This window comes from Oncorhynchus nerka, linkage group LG15 (genome assembly GCF_034236695.1).
Source record: "Oncorhynchus nerka isolate Pitt River linkage group LG15, Oner_Uvic_2.0, whole genome shotgun sequence".
Lineage (NCBI taxonomy): Eukaryota > Metazoa > Chordata > Actinopteri > Salmoniformes > Salmonidae > Oncorhynchus > Oncorhynchus nerka.
The window spans coordinates 77520095-77542315 of record NC_088410.1 but is presented as its reverse complement, the minus strand read 5'-3'; the positions used below and the strand labels follow the sequence as shown (position 1 = coordinate 77542315).

The window sequence follows — 22221 nt, the reverse complement described above, 5'->3', positions numbered from 1 at the left end:
TCCACTTTAATTTTGAGTGTGGTTGATAAATTTGATTTCCATTGATAATTTTTGTGTGATTTTGTTGCCAGCACATTCAACTAAGGCTAAGCTAAACAGATATAGCATTAATTTGACCAGTATTGTCGTAGCAAGATAATCTGGCAGCAACAGTATTTGAATATTTAATTCAAAACAATGCTTGATCGGTGGTTAGGCTATTTAATGGACAAAAGTAATCTACATGAAAAGTGCAATTATCTTAATATAACCATGTGTTAGAGTCGGTTTTCAGTGAAATTATGTCACCAAGCTAATGTGCATTTCCTGCGGCGAAGAAGGAGAATTCCCAGCAACAAAAGAGTCATCAAATTAAGATCCTACATCTGTACATGGTATCCTGAGACACCTCTTCACATTCAACCTTCTGACTCATTCATTAGGGCTCTTGGCAGTATATGAGCGTGAGTGTGAAGCAGGTGTAGCTCACAGAGCTGGCCCTGGAAAGCAAGAGGTGACCTTCCAGTGTAACATTCCCTGTCTATGGGCTGGTTTAGTGTCATAGGGCCCTGTCAGATTCTCGCTGCTCCACCAGGCAGCTAATGCATTGGAGAAATAGGTTCCCAAACTCTGTATTAATCCCACAACTTATTTCCTTCCTGTAGGGGATTTAACACGGGCTGCCATAATGATTTGAGCTTCAGTGGATCGCACTGCTGATAATGGAGGTCTGAGGAGGCGTTGTCGTGGTAGGAACCCAACAAGCACTGTAATTCCTCCCTAATGTCACAGAGATATGTTGTCAAAGAAACAATTTCTCAGTGAAACAAGGTGGAAAATGGCATAGTGACTCTTTTTCCCTCAAACCAGGTCCTCCTGACAAATCTGTGAGCTGAATCAGTCCACAGAGAATGTCTCTCATCAGACACCAGATACAAAATAAAGAGTCATACCACCTTCTGAAGGACAGCAACAAGAGCATTCTGCTGCAATTACAGCTACAGATGTAGGATCTTAATGCACTGCTTTGCTTTATCTTGGCCAGGTCACAGTTGTAAATGAGAACTTGTTCTCAACTAGCCTACCTGGTTGAATAAAGGTGAATTTAAAAAATATATAATAATTTGAGCCAGTTTGCTATAGCAGGAAAATAATCCTGCAGCATCAGGAAATATGAATTATTATGTGGAATATTAGTAATGGACATTTTTTGTAGAAGTTCATACATTTTTAGTTTTTTTTGCAAATCAGTTGATAATATTTTAAGTGGAAATTACAAACTTTATGTCACGTCTATTCCCATCCTCCCCTCCGGCAGTCGACGTCGCCGATTTACTAACCACCTGTCCTGGGAAGCATCATTACGCGCACCTGGCTTTCATTATTATGCGCACCTGCGCTTCATCAATAAGCACACCAGGACTCCATTACCTCCCCTTTCTCTGACACTCCCTTAGGTTCCTTTCCCAGGCAGTATTGTTTCTGTTCTTGTCTAGACGCTATGCCTACATTGTATTATTCCATGGTTTTTGTTATATTAAACTTACCACCTGCTTCTCGACTCCCATTGTCTACATTACACTTTAGAATCCTTTTAAAAACTTGAATACAATTCAAGTTTGCATTTCCTGCTGTGCAGGACCATTCTCAGTAACACAAGAGTGATCCAATTAAGATCCTACATCCGTATTTATGGGCACGGGGATGAAGATAAAAAAAACATATACTGTTTACTGCAGATTTAAGAATGCAGCCAGTCTATGCAGTGTAGTATCTACTGTCGACGAGCCATGACAAGCTGGATAAAAAACACAATGAGTTTCACGAGGCAGATGCCACTTACAGTCTGAGTCTGAGAAATATACATAATGCCCTAGGCTGAGATTGACTTTGACTAGTAGGTTGGAGGACTGAAGAAGCAGCACTCAGAGGCAATAAACCACCTCAACTTTGTGAGTCTACAGCACTTTACTGGAATCAAGGGGAAACTTACTCACCTGGTTAATATCCCCCTCTCATCTTATTGTTGCTGACAACACAGAGCTTTTTGAAGTGTCAAGGTGTGTGCACCTGTGTGCATGAACATGTGTGTGGTGGGGTTAAGAGATGGGGGGATATAATAACTGTATCTCTACAGTATATATCATGTACAGTACAGCCGTATCAACACCAACTAGTGTGTGTCCTACAGACAAAAGGGAGAGAGAATATTAGAAATCTAGAGTCCAAATCAAACTTACTCCCAACTGCTGCAGGTTGATGAATACTAATGCAGAGGTGTGTAGTCATCGACCATGTGTTCCGTTTAATAGATTTACATAACACATGTTCAATTTCACATTACAAATCAGACAAATTAAAACCTGAGAGACAAAAATGTACTATTTAAAATAAAGAAATGTAAGTAAATGTCACGGCTGTTTGAAGGAGAGGTGCAGCGTGGTGAGCATTCATTATCTTTTAATGATCAAAATGACGCCGACAAAACAATAAACACTACAAAAACAAACCGTGAAGCTCAAAGGCAAAGTACCATAAAGAAAGTCAACTTCCCACCAAGACAGGTGGGAAAAAAGGCACCTAAGTATGGTTACTAATCAGAGACAACGATAATCAGGGACAGCTGTCCGAGAACCATACCCGGCCAAAACATAGAGATAGAAAATCATAGAAACACAACACATAGAAATGCCCACCCCAACTCACGCCCTGACCAAACCAAAATAGAGACATAAAAAGGATCTCCAAGGTCAGGGCCTGACCTGGGTGGGCATCTATCCACGGTGGCTGCTCTGGTGCGGGACATAGACCCCGCTCCACCTCTGGCTTGGCCCACTTAGGTGGCGACTCTAGAGCGGGGACCCTCGCCGCCGACCCCGGACTGGGGACCCTCGTAGCGGACTGAAAGGCGCCTCTGGAAGCTCCAGACTGAAGTGCGCCCCTGGAAGCTCCGGACTGAAGGGCGCCTCTGGAAGCTCTGGATTGAAGGGCGCCTCTGGAAGCTCTGGATTGAAGGGCGCCTCTGGAAGCTCTGGATTGAAGGGCGCCTCTGGAAGCTCCAGACTGAAGGGCGCCCCTGGAAGCTCCGGACTGAAGGGTGCCCCTGGAAGCTCCGGACTGAAGGGCGCCTCTGGAAGCTCTAGATTGAAGGGTGCCTCTGGAAGCTCCGGACTGAAGCGTGCCTCCAGTGACGCCCTCCAGTCCGGAGCCTCCAGTGTCGCCCTCCAGTCCGGAGCCTCCAGTGTCACCCTCCAGTCCGGAGCCTCAAGTGTCTCCCTCCAGTCCGGAGCCTCAAGTGTCGCCCTCCAGTCCGTAGCCTCCAGTGTCGCCCTCCAGTCCGGAGCCTCAAGTGTCTCCCTCCAGTCCGGAGCCTCCAGTGACGCCCTCCAGTCCGGAGCCTCCAGTGTCGCCCTCCAGTCCGGAGCCTCCAGTGGCGCCCTTCAGCCCGGAGCCTCCAGTGACGCCCTCCAGTCCGGAGCCTCCAGTGTCGCCCTCCATTCCGGAGCCTCCAGTGTCGCCCTCCAGTCCGGAGCCTCAAGTGTCTCCTTCCAGTCCGGATCCTCAAGTGTCTCCCTCCAGTCCGGAGCCTCCAGTGACGCCCTCCAGTCCGGAGCCTCCAGTGTCGCCCTCCAGTCCGGAGCCTCCAGTGGCGCCCTTCAGCCCGGAGCCTCCAGTGTCGCCCTCCAGTCCGGAGCCTCCAGTGTCGCCCTCCATTCCGGAGCCTCCAGTGACGCCCTCCAGTCCGGAGCCTCAAGTGTCTCCCTCCAGTCCGGAGCCTCCAGTGGCGCCCTCCAGTCCGGAGCCTCCAGTGGCGCCCTTCAGTCCGGAGCCTCCAGTGACGCCCTCCAGTCCGGAGCCTCCAGTGGCGCCCTCCAGTCCGGAGCCTCCAGTGGTGTCCTCCAGTCCGGAGCCTCCAGTGGCGCCCTCCAGTCCGGAGCCTCCAGTGGCGTCCTCCAGTCCGGAGCCTCCAGTGACGCCCTTCAGTCCTCTTTCACACAGGTAATTGTTCATTGTCATTCAGTCAATTTTGTCATCCTTTGCTGCAGTTCAAATGAACTTCTTCCCTTCTCTCACTTTCTTGGCTTCTCTCTCAAGAACTTCAGGGGGGCTAGACCCCTGCTTGTTTTACGTTTGTATACACGGGATAGGATGATGTCTGCTCTCTAACAATACAAATGTTTATATGCATGACACATTGCAAAAATAATATGCATATTATGCATAAAACAGTCCAAATGTAATGATAATTTGTAGGGGGTATGGAGGCCAATAGCTCAACTTACCCGAAGGCAAGAATGTTGACTATATTATCCCAAACAGCTACAATGATACACCTTCATGCTATGTTTAGGCCCTCATATTGTAGCTTAAAATGTCTACTTTGGTTTAGATGCAAGCATCATGAAATCTAACAATACACATTCATTTGACTTGATGACTTTCTTGAATCTAACTTTCTTACCACCTTTCAATTTTTTCACAGACTCGATGAAATAACGACCTCTTTCTAAATGTTGGGTCACATGATACATGTTGTGTATGGTTTCTTAGGAACAAGCGGTGGCTCAACTATACCTTTGTCTCAACTTACCCCACTCTCTACTACACATCTCAACAGAGATATTGAAGAAGCAGTGATAGTACAGGTTTACATGTTGGACCAAATACTGTAGGCGTATAGTTAACATTTTCTCCCAAACACGTCCTAAATAGAAGGAGTGGCTGTTCAAACATAACACATTCAGTCCTATTCCTGCCTAGAAACTATGGATTTACAATTTGACATTTGCCTTCGACAAGTCGTTTTTACAAGAACATTAAAAAGTGCACGACAAATATTTATGGGTCACAGCATAAGATCAACAGTCGATACTTGCCAAAAGTAGTGAGAGAAAATGTAGTGAGAACAAATTCTGATTTGAATGACCTGACAGCCATCATGCTTATGCAGACAGTCAGATACAACGTTTGCCCTTTTAGGCAACCTCTAGAACGATGCCAGCATCTGAGAGAAGACGTTCCCAGCCTACAGCATGACACTTTAATGTTATTGGGCTCTTACATACATGTACCGACACCATCGTGAGGAGGCAATGAAAGTATCTGTGATTAAAATCTCCTGTGCCTTTACAGGTGAGGACATGGCATGGATGTTACTTTGGTTCTCAGAGGTGCTGACATTCCTGGTTATTGCTCCTTCACTTCACCTCTGTACATTAAGGAATCCCTGCTGACTGAGGGGGACCAGTTTGTGTCCCGAAACAAACAACAGCACAGGGGCACAGCAGAAGTTAACATGCCCCCCCGCAGAAGGATGAGATGTTGTCTGTGTGTGTGTGTGTGTGCGTGTGTGTGTGTAAGTGCGCGTATCTACATGTGTGTATGTGTACCTGACCTGTGTGTGTTCAAGTCTGACAGACTCATTTCTCTCTCTGTGGAGGAGGCCTTGACAAGCTCTGTCAGGGTGCTATGTCCGTATTGACTGATAACAGCATGGTGTGTCTGTCTTCAATGTGTGTGTGTGTGTGTGTGTGTGTGTGTGTGTGTGTGTGTGTGTGTGTGTGTGTGTGTGTGTGTGTGTGTGTGTGTGTGTGTGTGTGTGTGTGTGTGTGTGTGTGTGCGTGCGTGCGTGCGTGCAGGGCCTGCATCCGTATCGACTGATAACAGCATGATGAGAGGTAAATCTGACCTGGCTAAGAAAGCAGTTTCCTCCTGAGCTTCAGTCAACACCAGAGGCCCTACCAGCGCCAGCTACAGATTATTCCTCTGTAAATTCGATATAGTTATTTGAATATGTCTGTGTTCGGGGCATTATCTAAAGGTGTCAGGCCTTATCACAGAAGCCAGGGCAGACACAGCCAAGACACACTTTAAATAAATGAAGCAGTAAACTGCGGTTGATTCTAAGAGAAATCTTAAAACGAAACGTAATTTAAGCGTTGCATTTTTAACCGTCCATTTTGGGGGGGAAGAAGTTGGGAGGAGGGAGTGTGACTGAGACATCCTTTAACTCAGAAATAATTTACGTTTTCTTTTTCTTTTTTCACCTGGCTTTTAGTTGGGGATCCATTAGGACCAGAAGAAATGGCTCATCTGAGAGGAAGGACTCAATAATTCAGAAGACATTGTTTCCTGTGATGTGCACAGTATACTCATTGACCTCTGATCCCTGTTGTTTACCCATCTGCAACTTGATGGATACCTCAATTCTGCACACTCACTCTCAGTAACCACACACACACACACACACACACACACACACACACACACACACACACACACACACACACACACACACACCAACAGATAGGCATGCAAACAGACATACACACATATGCACACACACACTCCCGAAGCTACAGTACATAAATCAACTCCTATCTGTTTACAAACAATAGGTGAACTTGCGCGCTATGGCCCAGCTGTCACTCAAATGATAAATTAATTACCCCATACGTCCGCCTAAGCACTCCTTGTCTTTCCATTAGAGATTTTTTCCCTCCACTCAGACCTGTAAAAGCTTAGGAGTATCTCACACACGCACGCACGCACGCACGCACACACACACACACACACACACACACACACACACACAGAGAGCGGTCCAAACCACCAGACAGAACCCCCATTGAGAAGAGTGTCTAGTAAGTGTGTCTCCTAATCAAATCACTTTGTCTTACATTAATGGGCTTATTAAATTGCTGCATCTGCTGGCATCCTCTGGACCTGACACACTCAGATGGATTAAAAACAACAACAAAACAAATGTGTGTGTGTGTGTGTGTCAAAACAGAACAGTGAGGTGACCATTAATATGCATGGCAGCGGAGGTTCTCACCAGAGAGCGCATTAAGAGCTATAACAAGTTGTGATGATGTGGCGAGGCGTGGGATAATGCTCTCACCTTTTATTTCATTATCCCCCGACTTCTACAACACTGGCACCACTAACCACTTGGACCCTATTAAAGCCTCAATGCTCCATCCACTGCTAATTAATGGATTGTGATTAGCAATCGTTAACCTTTGTATTCTCATGAGCAGCCAGTGGAACGAGCCTGGAATGGGGCTACCTCTATGTGAGGGCAGAATGGAGAAGGAGACACAGGTGGGCCTGGAGCAGAGTGGCAGAGGGTGGGCAGGAACCAGACAGGAACAGACAGCCAAGCCTCACTGAGAGGAAGTGGAGGAAGCACTGCTCTGGGTGGTCAATAGTATCTCTAACGAAGCATGTGTATTGCATTCAGGGGTTGGAACCAGTTCAGAGAACAGAACCCGAAAACCGTAATATAATGTCATTTTTCGAGGAAAAGAATCAGAACTGGGAACGAAAGTGATCTATACTGTTTCATGTTGGGTTTATTAACTACAAAAAGGTCAGACGTATTTTTAATTCTGGTTCCGCTCAGCACACAAGTTTATTAGCTAGCTAGCTAGCTCTGGTGCAACGTTAAGGCAACTCTCAAAAGTTCAAATGCATTCCATAGAAGCCGCTCCTTTGTAAGTATAATTATGTGAGCCTAATTCAGATAATGCATGTCATAACAAGATGCCCAGTGCTTCAAATCTCCTCCTCCACACTCTCTCTCTCTCTCCATCCATTTGCAAAATGTCATAACGAAGCGATTGGAAAATAATGATTAGAATGTATGGCAACAACGTGTGTTAGCCATGGTACTATATTACCTCTATTAAACGCTGACTGTGGGAGAAGTGAGAAGACATAGAGTAGACATGTATTTTCAATGTCTGAGGATGTCAGTGAACCAAGTACATTTGTTCCTTAATTGTCCTTCACTTTGTGTGTAATCCACAACAGTGCTTTCAGTTTGAAATGTTATTTATTGACTGACTGAAGGACGTGAGGTTTGGTCAGAGGCTAATTTGCAAACCCTGAATCCATCATATTGATGATCCACACCGATCCCTGCAGAGAGCATAAACTATTTTGCCGACTCACACATGGTGGTAAGAGGGATTACATGTTCTGTTACATGGAGCTAGAGGACATACAGTAGATCGGAAGTTCACCAATCAGCACACATTCCAATAGTACCCTTCCTCCCCTCCCCAATAAGCCCAGAGTTACATGTTTAACCTCATTTAGGTTTTGGGCATACTGTATAATACTCTTTGTGAAGTATCCAAGGATAATCCATGCCTTTAATAAAGAAATGCTATCATGGCCAAGATGAAAGCATTTTCCAACCCAAAAGTAAATGAAGTTCAACAGAATTGGGAGCACTATAGATAGTGTTAAGGCAAGTTCCCGCTTCTGTCTAGTCGTGGCCAATTGGATTAGTTTAAGAAATGATAAACTATGAAAAAGAAAGGTCTTTCTTCATGTATCATGAGTGTCTGAATGTGTTGGATGGATTATATCCAGCTGGTGGAGATAAAGGCAAAACGCAAAGAGAGAGAAAAACATCCTCTCAGTATGAGAAGGGTGAGGTTGAGAGAGAAAATATGTGTTTATCAGTGTAATACAAAATCCTCCTTTAACAATAGGCCACACCATCTTGACCCAGAATAATGATGGCCTGAAATCGAATGGAAAATTAATAAGAATGAGGCTTTCAGAGCACAATCTGCGGTCCAATGAAATTATAGATTATTTTCATGAAGGACATACTTCACCATGCACCCATTTTTAAAGCATTTCTGAATTCACTCATCAATGAATCTTCAGACATCGCTCTACTCTCTCGCTCTACTCACTCTCTCTTTTACAATAGAAGACAGTCAATGCGTTTGAATGACATTATCCCAACAATCAGCAGTATCCCTCAATAACTTTGGACCAAAACTGTATTCACTCAAGAATTTTACAACAATGACCCTATTTGCCAACTCTATGGTGGAATTGTTTGCTGAGTGCAATTGTTTGATGAGAGGCAATATTCAAGGCTTATGTGTTGATTCAAAGTCTCCCAAAAAAAACAAAATCACTTATCACCTACACGCACGCAAGCACCTAGCACACACGCAGGAACACACATGCGCAGGAACACACACGAGCAGGAACACACACACACAGGAACACACACGCGCACGCACACACACATGTGCACACACACATAACTATTGACACCACTCTCTCACACAGGAGTTGTGTTGTGTCTTCTTTTCCTCTCCAGTGACAGAAAACCATTACAGCTCAAACCGCCCCAGCACACTCAGAGGCATCCGACTGGAAGATATTGAAATCTAAACATTTCATCCAACTTTTGCAGTGGCAGTAGTTTTGAAAGTGTCACCCTCAGAGGGGACAGTCATCTTCTCGCGTAGCCCTTGGGTGTCTTGACTGTCTCTCCCAGACGGCCGTCTTCTGGGCATGTTAAAGTTTAACACTGATGAAATCTGACTAACATCATGAGAAATTAATGTTACACGTCAGCTGGAGTGCTCCCATGTGCGCTTGGCGGAAACTTAGATCTCTTACTTCTGGGGGCCACCAAAAGCAGAAAGCAGACTAATGTTTTGCGCTGGTATGTGGAGCCGATTCTGAGGTGCAGCTCTGAGGTGGAGCTGTGAGGCTCCCTAGGGCCTTGAGGAGCTCAGCAGGAGGATTCCTTGTCTGCAGTGAGAAACCCTGACTGTAGATGACATATAGTATTATGGGGCCCCGAAGAATATCAATAGAAACATGTGAATAAATAAACGCAGTAACAAGCCGTCATCTTTACATAAGCCGACTGTCAATATTATGGTAATTTGATGTACTGTGTGCATTTCTCCAAATAAGAGCGAGCAGTGCTTCAATGAAGAGGTCATTTTAACCATGACAACCCTCTCTGAAAAGTAACTAGACACTGTACAGAGGTGCATCATCGCCACCTCCACAGTTAACAGTTGACTTTGATCTTGATATGTGCTTTTTTACCTTGTGGTCCTTTGTAGCTCAGTTGGTGGAGCCTGGTGCTTACACTGCCAGGGTTGTGGGTTTGATTCCTGGGGCCACCCATACATAAGATGTATGCACACATGACTGAAAGTGGCTTTGTTAAAAATGTCTGCTAAATGGTTACACATGGAGTAAAACAAACATACAGTCAATAATACAGTATAAACAAGTCTATATACGATGTGAGAAGGGAGGTAAAGGCAAAAAAGGCCATGGTGGCAAAGTAAATACAATATAGCAAGTAAAACACTGCAATGGTAGTTTTGCAATGGAAGAATGTGCAAAGTAGAAATAAAAATAATGGGGTGCAAAGGAGCAAAATAAATAAATTAATTAAATACAGTTGGGAAAGAGGTAGTTGTTTGGGCTAAAATATAGGTGGGCTATGTACAGGTGCAGTAATCTGTGAGCTGCTCTGACAGTTGGTGCTTAAAGCTAGTGAGGGAGATAAGTGTTTCCAGTTTCAGAGATTTTTGTAGTTCGTTCCAGTCATTGGCAGCAGAGAACTGGAAGGAGAGGCGGCCAAAGAAAGAATTGGTTTTGGGGGTGACTAGAGAGATATACCTGCTGGAGCGTGTGCTACAGGTGGGATATGCTATGGTGACCAGCGAGCTGAGATAAGGGGGGACTTTACCTAGCAGGGTCTTGTAGATGACATGGAGCCAGTGGGTTTGGCGACAAGTATGAAGCGAGGGCCAGCCAACGAGAGCGTACAGGTCGCAATGGTGGGTAGTATATGGGGCTTTGGTGACAAAACGGATTGCACTGTGATAGACTGCATCCAATTTGTTGAGTAGGGTATTGGAGGCTATTTTGTAAATGACATCGCCAAAGTCGAGGATTGGTAGGATGGTCAGTTTTACAAGGGTATGTTTGGCAGCATGAGTGAAGGATGCTTTGTTGCGAAATAGGAAGCCAATTCTAGATTTTACTTTGGATTGGAGATGTTTGATATGGGTCTGGAAGGAGAGTTTACAGTCTAACCAGACACCTAAGTATTTGTAGTTGTCCACGTATTCTAAGTCAGAGCCGTCCAGAGTAGTGATGTTGGACAGGCGGGTAGGTGCAGGTAGCGATCGGTTGAAGAGCATGCATTTAGTTTTACTTGTATTTAAGAGCAATTGGAGGCCACGGAAGGAGAGTTGTATGGCATTGAAGCTTGCCTGGAGGGTTGTTAACACAGTGTCCAAAGAAGGGCCAGAAGTATACAGAATGGTGTCGTCTGCGTAGAGGTGGATCAGAGACTCACCAGCAGCAAGAGCGACCTCATTGATGTATACAGAAAAGAGAGTCGGTCCAAGAATTGAACCCTGTGGCACCCCCATAGAGACTGCCAGAGGTCCGGACAGCAGACCCTCCGATTTGACACACTGAACTCTATCAGAGAAGTAGTTGGTGAACCAGGCGAGGCAATCATTTGAGAAACCAAGGCTGTCGAGTCTGCCGATGAGGATGTGGTGATTGACAAAGTCGAAAGCCTTGGCCAGATCAATGAATACGGCTGCACAGTAATGTTTCTTATCGATGGCGGTTAAGATATCGTTTAGGACCTTGAGCGTGGCTGAGGTGCACCCATGACCAGCTCTGAAACCAGATTGCATAGCACAGAAGGTATGGTGAGATTCGAAATGGTCGGTAATCTGTTTGTTGACTTGGCTTTCGAAGACCTTAGAAAGGCATGGTAGGATTGATATAGATCTGTAGCAGTTTGGGTCAAGAGTGTCCCCCACTTTGAAGAGGGGGATGACCGCAGCTGCTTTCCAATCTTTGGGAATCTCAGACGACACGAAAGAGAGGTTGAACAGGCTAGTAATAGGGGTGGCAACAATTTCGGCAGATAATTTTAGAAAGAAAGGGTCCAGATTGTCTAGCCCGGCTGATTTGTAGGGTCCAGATTTTGCAGCTCTTTCAGAACGTAAGCTGAACGGATTTGGGAGAAGGAGAAATGGGGAAGGCTTGGGCGAGTTGCTGTTGGGGGTGCAGTGCTGTTGACCGGGGTAGGAGTAGCCAGGTGGAAAGCATGGCCAGCCGTAGAAAAATGCTTATTGAAATTCTCAATTATGGTGGATTTATCAGTGGTGACAGTGTTTCATATCTTCAGTGCAGTGGGCAGCTGGGAAGAGGTGTTCTTATTCTCCATGGACTTTACAGTGTCCCAGAACTTTTTTGAGTTAGTGTTGCAGGAAGCAAATTTCTGCTTGAAAAAGCTAGCCTTGGCTTTTCTAACTGCCTGTGTATAATGGTTTCTAGCTTCCCTGAACAGCTACATATCACGGGGGCTGTTCGATGCTAATGCAGAACGCCATAGGATGGTTTTGTGTTGGTTAAGGGCAGTCAGGTCTGGGGAGAACCAAGGGCTATATCTGTTCCTGGTTCTAAATTTCTTGAATGGGGCATGTTTATTTAAGATGGTTAGGAAGGCATTTTTAAAACTAACTAACAGAGGCTAAAAAAGCATATGACTATAACCTCACATTGTTCATTCCTATCTTTGCAGTTAAGAGGCTGAGCAAATTTCGTACAGTCATGTAAGAGGTTATTCTGTGAGGTGATTTATATGCTGCAGTTAATTACTGTTATACTAAAACACTCTGCAGTCAGCAGTCTATGGAAAAGATCAGAAAGTAGACAGCTTTGTTCCAATGGCTAATTAGCATGAATCTATACAGTGGTAAATGTGAAGCTGTAAAATGCATGATTAGCAAGAGCATGAACGGTGGGACCCATGATTATCTCCATAGAGTAATGCCACTTCCACTGTCTACTCTGAGATGACACATGGTCACACTATGACACCAGCAAATCCTTATCTTCTTACCCCCACTCCCTCCCTCTTTCTTTCTCTCGTACTCACTCCCTCTTTCAGTATCTCTGTCTATTTTACCATCTATCTCTCTAGTTTCTATCTCTCTAAAGCTGCTATGAAAAAAGGTATTCTCATCGTCGCACTTTTGCTCAGTAAATCATGTACTGTTTTTACTGCGGCAGTTGGATAAACGAGAAAAAGGCCCTCTATTGCTGCTGTTCTGTGTATAACTATATAATCTGCTGTTCTATGTATAACTTTATAATCTGCTGTTCTATGTTTAACTATATAATCTATTGTTCTGTGTATAACTATATAATCTATTGTTCTGTGTATAACTATATAATCTGCTGTTCTATGTATAACTATATAATCTATTGTTCTATGTATAACCATATAATCTATTGTTCTGTGTATAACTATATAATCTATTGTTCTATGTATAACTATATAATCTATTGTTCTATGTATAACTATATAATCTATTGTTCTGTGTATAACTATATAATCTATTGTTCTATGTATAACTATATAATCTTCTGTTCTATGTATAACTATATAATCTATTGTTCTGTGTATAACTATATAATCTATTGTTCTGTGTATAACTATATAATCTATTGTTCTGTGTATAACTATATAATCTATTGTTCTGTGTATAACTATATAATCTGCTGTTCTATGTATAACTATATAATCTGCTGTTCTATGTATAACTATATAATCTATTGTTCTGTGTATAACTATATAATCTATTGTTCTGTGTATAACTATATAATCTGCTGTTCTCAGCAGGGGAGGGGGGTGAAAGCTTGTTTTGACAATTTATCATTCTGTTTATTTTCTGTCAAGTAAGAAGCCAAGCCTCTTCCTGGTCTTATCCAAAGAGCACTAGGCAAATAGCAAAGCCATCACAAACATCTGTGTTTCTGAGACAATCCCCAATGGCATGAGTGTGGAACAAACCCCTCGGCTCCCAACGCAGCACGACGCAGCCTTCAGTCGAGTGTTTCACCGTGCTTTTGCACACATATCATGCATACATGCATACACAACCTAGATGCAGACAGACAGGTGAATAGTTAAGGAGCCAGTGAGATGAAATGTAGAGGATATTTGAGTTGACACCCCCTCTCTCCCCTGGAAGAGGAAGCAGACACACCTGGCTGGCGTTGTCTCTGTCAGGCCGTGGTGTTGTGAAGACGAGCAGTTAGAAATGTGATGAGCGATCAGATGTGATTAAGCCTGAGGACACGGATGAGAGAGTGTGTTTTCCCAGATGGGACTACAAATAACACACAAGGCCTTTCAGTCAAACGAACTGAGCATTGGTGTTAGCTATCTTCCAAGTGTGGATGACTGAGAATGGGCTGAAAAGCACACAACACCACAATGGAATTAGGTGTGAAATGTTGTTTAAACAAAGTTGCGGACTTGAAATCTTACAAAGTTGCCTGTAATGTGAAGACCTCACCTACATATTTTCTGTCTGCGTGAGATTTTTATGATTCTGTCCTTTTTTAATGATTGTGCATAACCGTTTTGCCTCAAAATCCATTTATTTGGATACCATTGTAAAAACCAGACTAGGTTACAGAGATCTTATTTATTTCTCCTATCTATGAATTTCAAGTACTTGAGAAACCTTGTTGTCTATGGCAACCTTACCTATGACAGAATTGCACTTCACTGGCAAAAATCTCACTTAAGATTTTGATCCAGCTCCTGTCAAACTACAGAATTCTTAGGGGGTTGGTTCAGCAGTAGGGAACCGCAATATAACCCAGATTGTGCCTGCATGAAATAATACAACATTCAGTTGGAGGGTGGCCTAACAAGCTCAACCTTCACATGTTAAGACCTGTCAGTGTAGAACTGGTGTCACATTGCACTATTCTATATTCTTAAAATGTGACTAGAGCGGAGTTTGAACATAAACATGTATTTTTTATCAAAATGGATTTTTGAGCAGAAATGCCTTCTGGAACATGTGCACTTTCATGTGCCTTAATAACAAACTTTTATTCCATCCATAAATATTAATAAAATGGTTAAATTATGGGCCTAGTTGGTTTACCTATGGAAAAAGGCAGGAACCTTCCAGCTAGCCATGATTAGTTGAGATAATGCTGGGAGATGAGTTTGGATTGGCCAGCCATAAAGCATGGTTCTGTCTATAACATGAGCTGTGTTGACAGGACTTTCTACTGTGCCGTTAATGAAAAATATAACGTTAACCATCGAGAACTACATAAGTTTTGCTTCTTGTCTCAAAAAACATTGATGCCCTGAATTTAGCAGGCGCTATCGACAGATCAGTTGGATAAAGTGTTGGGCTACGCCACGGTCAGTCTGAACCGAAGTGACTCGACGCAACGCTGGCGAAACAAGATGTAGCTACCAGCAAAACAGAATTAAATGGTTCTAGTCTGCCATGAAGCGTTCATCTATGTGTATGGGTAAGAGTCTAGCTACATTTTCAGATATAAGTTACTAATTTAGTCAGAAAGTCATTTTTATTGCATGTTAAAGTGTACTGTTAGTTAGCTGGCAAATGTTAGCTTGCTTGCTAGCTAACATTACATGTACGATCTGTGTTGTTGTATAGCACACTGTATTACTTATACAACTAATATAAGGACAGCATTGTTTAATGCGTTTCACAGGAAGAACATTCCAAGCATTTCAACGTAGATAAGCAAGGGGGGGTTACAGGTGCCCTAAAGGGATAAAACTAGAATATAAATACACAACATATTCCTCCCCCTTTACCTTTGATGACTCATAAGGAAAAAGTAAATATTCACTGTTTTGCCTATTGTTTTCTTTTTAACATAAGTTCTCTTAATGTAAATAAATGAACTTTTCGGAATAACCTTTTCTAAACTAGGGATAGAGGGTAGACTGCCTCAGTTCCCAGACTTAACCCTGGGGTGTGTTCTGCCCCAATGTCGGAGGTTAGTCTGAACTAAATAGTCAACCTGTCAGGGGGTCATCTTTCTCTTGCAGGGTAATGACGACGTACCGGTGAGTCTACAGTCACATTATCTCTGAGTCTGAGTGGTGATGGTGTATGCCCAGACTGGGGTGCAACAATACCCTGAGTAGGCACTCTGGCTGGTTCAGGTGAGTCTGGAGCACTTTCCACATTTGTAGGTTGCTGCAGTGGATGTTCAGGTGATGGCCCGTAGTCATGGTAGGTCTCCAGTAGCAGATCTTGGTTTGTCACTTGACAGGGGTCATCTCTGAGGTTGGTTCCTGTCAACAGTTGATCTACGTGTCTCCTCCAGATGATGTTTTCCGGTGTGTGAACTGTGTAGGACACAGGCCCTGTTTGTGCAACCACTGTGGCTGGTATCCACTTTGGACATTTGCAGTAGTTCCGAGCAAGAATTCTCTCTCCAGCCATGAAGCTTCTGTCTTTTGCTTTACTCCGTCTCTCCACATATGCGCTCGCTGTTGTATCTGTACAACCTATTTCGTCTTTGGAGGTCTCAGGAGGTCGAGTTGTGTGTGAAGCTGTCTTTTCATCGTGGCTGACGCTGGGTGCCACTTTGGTTGTAGCGTGGGGAGTGTTTCTGTAGGTTAACAGGAAGGTGTTTAGACACCTATTGAGGGAGCCGTTCCCTTGTGATGATTTTAAAGCTTGCTTGATCGTTTGGACAAACCTTTCAGTGAGACCATTCGTTGCAGGGTGATACGGCGCTGAATTCGATTTGCTTCCATAAACGACCGGAACTCTTCAGACACAAGTTGGGGGCCATTATCACTAACGAGTTGCGTTGGCAAGCCGAAGCGACTGAAGATTGACTGTAGTTCTTTGATGGTTCTCTCCGCTGAGGTGCTCTTCATCACTGTGACTTCAGGCCATTTGCTGTGTGCGTCGACTACGACTAAGAACATACGATCCTCCAGTGGGCCTGCATAGTCTATGTGGACTCGCTGCCAAGGCTCCTCTGGGAAGTCCCATGGGTGTAGTGGCGCTAGCTGAGGCATGTTCCTCTTCTTTTGACATGCAGAATATGACCTGAACTTGTCTTCGATTGCTGCGTCCAGACCTGGCCATCAAAAGTAGCTGCGTGCAATCTCCTTCATTCACACCATGCCACAGTGCCCTGAATGGAGTTCTTCAAGCACCTGCCTTCTCAGTGGCGGCAGTATGATGACTCGAAAACCCCATAGCAAGCATTTCTCCTCACTAGGTAAGGTTGTAGGGTGTCCGACATCTCTACTTCTTTTCCACGAGTGACAATGTCCACGACCTCAGACATCACTGGATCAGAGTGGGTGAACTTTTTTACATGGACAGATGTAACTGGGGCATTCGTCACTTCCTTGAAGTAGAAGATTTCAGCCTGGGAGTGCTCAGTGTGTGAGACAGGTAAGGGAAGCCTTGAGAGGCCGTCTGCATTGCAATGCTGTTCAGACCTTCTGTACTTAATATCGTACTGGTGAGCAGATAACGATAACACCCATCGCTGCATGCGGCTGGCTGCAAGCGACGGAATGCCGGTGTGGGGACCAAAGATGGAGGTGACGGGTCTATGGTCCGTCAGCAGTGTGAATCGTCGGCCAAAGAGAAACTGATTACATTTCTTAACTCCAAACACAATGGCGAGTGCTTCACGCTCTATCTGTGCATAATTGCTCTCGGCTTTACTTAAGGTCCGTGATGCGAAAGCAATTGGCCTTTCTTCACCTGATGGCATGATATGTGAGACAACCGCACCAACGCCATAAGGTGATGCATCACATGCCAACTGTAATGGCAGGTTGGGGTTGAAGCGGGTTAGGGCCTCTGACTGAGCTAAGGCTGTTTTCACCATCTTGAAGGCCTCCTCACATCTGTCTGTCCACTTCCACTGTCTGGTTTTGTTCAAAAGTTCATGCAGTGGCTTTAACATTTTAGCTAGATTTGGCACAAACTTTGCGTAGTATGTCAGTAGTCCTAAGCATGATCTCAGCTGACTCACGTTCTGTGGGGATGGAGCTTCTGCAAAGGCCTTCACCTTCGATGGCACCTTGTGGAGCACCGAAATGTCGATGACGTGGCCGAGGTACTCAACAGAGGGCAGGCATTTGTCCTTCCGGACCCTCAGACCGTACTCCAATCTCTGTAGTGTAGCGTTCAGGTTTCTCAGGTGCTCCAGCTCGTCTTTGCCGGTGATGAGTAGATCATCGAGGTAACATTGGACCCCAGTGAGCCCGCTCAGTATCTGGTCCATAGCTCTCTGAAACAAGGCCGGAGCTGAGGTGATTCCAAAAGGAAGCCTCCGGTACCTGTACAGTCCTTCGTGAGTCACTATGGTCAACAGTTCTAGTGCCTGTACAGTCCTTTGTGAGTCACCATGATCAACAGTTCTTGTGACTCTTGGTCAACATGCATCTGTAGATAGGCCTGACATAAGTCTATCTTACTGAATTTTTGTCCTCCAGCTAAACCAGAAAAGAGGTCGTCAATGAGGGGTAGTGGATATTTTTCAGCAGTCAAGACTGAGTTAATGGTGACTTAGAAATCACCACAGAGTCTGAGTGATCCATCTTTTTTTATGACTGGAATAATGGGTGTAGCCCATTCACTAACATTCACTGGGTCCAATACTCCACTCTCGACTAGTCTGTTTAGCTCAATTTCAACTTTTGGTTTTATAGCATATGGGACAGGTCTAGCTTTGAAGCATTTTGGCTTGCTGTCAGCTTTCACGGTCAGTTTAACTGTTATGTCCTTCATCCTGCCAAGTTCTCCTTTGAACACATCCGCGTTTCCTCATTATCCCTTGTAGGTTTGTGTCCTCTTTTGCAATCATGTGAATTTCTTGCCAGTTTAAATTGATCTTTTCCAGCCATGTGCGTCCTAGCAATGCTGGATGGTTGCCTTTCACAATGTAGAGTGGTAGCTTTACCTTCTGTTTGTTGAGCTCCACTGTAACAATCACGCTTCCTCTCACTGGAACAAACTCACCGGTGTATGCTTTCAGCGTCATCTTTGTGGGCTGTAGTGTGAGGTGATGTAGTTTCTCCTTGTATACAGCCTCATACAGCGAAGATATGGCTACTCCAGTGTCCATTTGCATCCGTACTGCGTTTCCATCCAGTAGCGATGTCACCCAGTACCCGTATCCATTATCTGAAATGGACATAACATGCAAAGATTCTTCCCCTTCAGACAGGGTATCACGTTGTTCATCCTCTGTGTGCTCCATTTTATGCACTTTCTTGTTGTACTTCCTGAAGTTGCTTTTCCTTTGTTCAATACTTTTGTTTGATTGTGTCTTTTTGTTTTTACATGCACGTTCGATGTGACCCTTTTTTCCACAACTTCTGCAGTCTAAGTCTTTGCACCAACACTCCTCTGCTTGGTGACCTGGTTTCCCACAGTGATAGCATGGCTTGCCACCTCCTGCCTTGTGTTTTAACCACATAGACACCTTATGCACTTTGGTCGATGCACTTAGCTGTTGTGAGTCTTTATTTGCCATTTCCATTGACGTACTCACTTCTATTGCTCTCTGCGATGTTAAGTTACTCTCAGTCAAAAGGTGTTTCTGAATTGCCTTGCTGCGCATGCCACACACTAACCTATCACGTATAGTGTCACTCATTGATCACCCAAATTCACAGTGTTCAGATAACTGTTTCAATACAGCCATAAGCTGTGAGATTGATTCCCCCTCCTCTTGATTTCTCTTATGAAACCTGAATCTCTCTGCAATTATCAGTGGTTTGGGAGAATAATGTCCTTTTAAGGTAAGCACAATTTCATCATATGATTTATCACCTGTTTTTTCAGGCGTTACAAGGCTGCACAGTAGATTTAAATTTTCCCTCCCATAACAGTCAAAAAAATTTAATTCCATTTGCCAACACAAAGTACTCAAAACGTTCTGTGTAAGAACTCCATTGTTCCACAGATTCATCAAATGTTCCTATATTTCCAATCAATGCAGACATTTTCGATTTATTTTTCAGACGGTCCCTTACTCCCAGAACCTTTTTCTTTCTTTATTTTATTAACTCACGCTGATTTCACGTTCTCCCGTAGCGAAACTCTTCCTATCCCTCGAGGGCTCGCTGTTGGCTGGGCTCCCTGCCTGTGCCATTAAACCCCTACAACTCATCCAGAACGCCGCAGCCCGTCTGGTGTTCAACCTTCCCAAGTTCTCTCACGTCACCCCGCTCCTCCGCTCTCTCCACTGGCTTCCAGTTGAAGCTCGCATCCGCTACAAGACCATGGTGCCTGCCTACGGAGCTGTGAGGGGAACGGCACCTCAGTACCTCCAGGCTCTGATCAGGCCCTACACCCAAACAAGGGCACTGCGTTCATCCACCTCTGGCCTGCTCGCCTCCCTACCACTGAGGAAGTACAGTTCCCGCGCAGCCCAGTCAAAACTGTTCGCTGCTCTGGCCCCCCAATGGTGGAACAAACTCCCTCACGACGCCAGGACAGCGGAGTCAATCACCACCTTCCGGAGACACCTGAAACCCCACCTCTTTCAGGAATACCTAGGATAGGATAAAGTAATCCTTCTTACCCCCCTTAAAAGATTTAGATGCACTATTGTAAAGTGGCTGTTCCACTGGATGTCTTAAGGTGAACGCACCAATTTGTAAGTCGCTCTGGATAAGAGCGTCTGCTAAATGACTTAAATGTAAATGTAAATGGCTCTCGTTGCCGTGACATCAAAGGCTAGCTAGCATCACTCGACTGGCTAGCTCCACGTTTTGTTTGGGTCTTTCTACAGAGAAAAAAAAGATAACGAATTTAACTCAGACTTTCTGCCGAAGATGATGAACACAAACGTGAGAACGTTTCTTCCTCGTCGCCAGTTTTGTTGTATAGCACACTGTATTACTTATACAACTAATATAAGGACAGGACATGAGACGGGAGTAGAAATTAACGTCGGCATTGTTTAATGCGTTTCACAGGAAGAACATTCCAAGCCTTTCAACGTAGGTAAGAAAGGGGTGCCCTAAAGGGACAAAACTAGAATATCAATACACAAAATGTGTAGTAATATTATTCAAATTAGAAATCTATTTACATTGCTAGTTATAGCCTAATGTTAGCTAGCTAACATTTAACATAGTTTATAAGCTTTACCTACCTGCAGATTCATACTACAGCTATGACAATGTTTGTATTGGTAGTAGTATGAGTTGGGATTATGCCGGTTCATTGTTTAGCTAGCTACCTAGCTAGCTACATGTCTAAACAAAATACTCCACTTTGGCCGGATTATTACATGACCCATCAAATTAGCCAGGTGTGTCTGGGTGTGATTACTGCCTGTAGTTACTTCATATTTCATGAACACGTGTACATGAGGTGGCAGGTAGCCTAGTGGTTAGAGCATTGGACTAGTAACCGAAAGGTTACAAGTTGGAATCCCCGAGCTTACAAGGTAAAAAAAAGATCTGTCGTTCTGCCCAAGAACAAGGCAGTTAAACCCACTGTTCCTAGGCCGTCATTGAAAATAAGAATTTGTTCTTAACTGACTTGCCTAGTTAAATAAAGCTTTAAAAAAGTCTAGACAATAGTGACCCATCAACTTAGCTAGATGTGGCTGGGAGGTGGTTATAGCATTTCCTTTTCATAACCTATCAATTTAGACAAGTGTGTCGGGTAAGAGGCATCTAATAATGATAGAATATTTATAAAATATTTTTATCTGTACATTTTCTGTTTTGATATATTGCTACAATGCAGGTAACCGCTTCACTGTACCATTTACATATTCTGTATCCTATGGGTGTAGAAAAAGAAGAGCTCTCCAGTAGGTGTACCAAAACATTCAAGGGCCATTTTTTTCAAAAGTGGGGTTACAAGTTGATCAACTTTCAAAGCAGAATTACTTTCCCATTGTTCCTCAACTGCAGTGTATAATATACAATTGTCTAGCTCTGAGTCTCTACTTTTATCCAATGTAAAAAACACAATTTCACATGTTGCTACATAAGACCGAGGTGGCCAGTCACAAATAGATTCACTAACATTTGCTATTTTAATGAAAAAAATACTAAACTATTATTCTATGATACCTGGCATAGGAAGCTCAAATACCGTAAGTGATTTGACAGTTATCAACGCTGTCAAATCATTTTATATTTAGAAGCACAGTATCTACAGTATCTGTATCAGTGACAGGTGTACTACATGTGTCTGCCCTCTGCAACAGCCATAGATGTATAATACATGTTCTAAGTAATTCTATGGCAACAGTTCTTATGTTCTATCAGATATAATGATGGGTAATATAGAGTGATGGATATAAGTGATGGATGTGTGTATTCTAAATCTGTTCTGATAGGGCACAGTACAATATGTCAGCACTGAGATTTCTCACATCAGGGAAGCAGGGTACGGGTACTAAGATACAGCAATAACATACAGTAAGGTCCAAAATTATTGTCACCCTTAATAAAGATGAGCAAAAAAGACTGTATAAAATAAATAACACAAATACTGAGCTGTATTGTATGCAAAGAAAATGGGAAATTATATTACTTTATACTGTATGAATACAATTGCT

General features: G+C 43.7%; 1 protein-coding gene across 2 annotated transcripts in view; it reads right to left on the bottom strand.

Moving 5' to 3' along the window:
• LOC115143324 (chemokine-like protein TAFA-1) overlaps positions 1 to 22221 on the bottom strand; it is a 261611-nt gene that overhangs the window by 143256 nt on the left and 96134 nt on the right. The gene's annotated exons all lie outside the window — the stretch shown is intronic.